The sequence below is a fragment of the Phoca vitulina genome, unplaced genomic scaffold (genome assembly GCF_004348235.1).
Source record: "Phoca vitulina isolate PV1807 unplaced genomic scaffold, GSC_HSeal_1.0 scaffold9, whole genome shotgun sequence".
NCBI lineage: Eukaryota > Metazoa > Chordata > Mammalia > Carnivora > Phocidae > Phoca > Phoca vitulina.
In genome coordinates, this window is record NW_022589712.1 from 45,101,180 (window position 1) to 45,101,434 (window position 255).

The following is a 255-nucleotide window of genomic DNA, read 5'->3' on the forward strand; positions in this document are numbered from 1 at the left end:
CCCCCCCCCCCCCCCCCCCCCCGACGCTGGCAACTTCTTTAAAAACTGCTCTCTGGAGAAATCTGCACTGTATTTCCCTTCTAAAAGTGTGAATCCTTCAATCAGGTTTCTAGTGACACTTAGGTTTCCTTTAAACCCAAGATTTTCTCTCTTTTTTTGTGTGTGTGCATCTCTTTATCTATCTATCTATATATACACACACACACACATATATATATACACATATATATATTAAACCTCCTTTGAACTGTCCAC

General features: G+C 40.4%; 1 pseudogene; it reads left to right on the forward strand.

The window, feature by feature from the left end:
* The window catches only part of LOC116634713, a 10,793-nt pseudogene that overhangs the window by 10,197 nt on the left and 341 nt on the right, over window positions 1-255 (forward strand).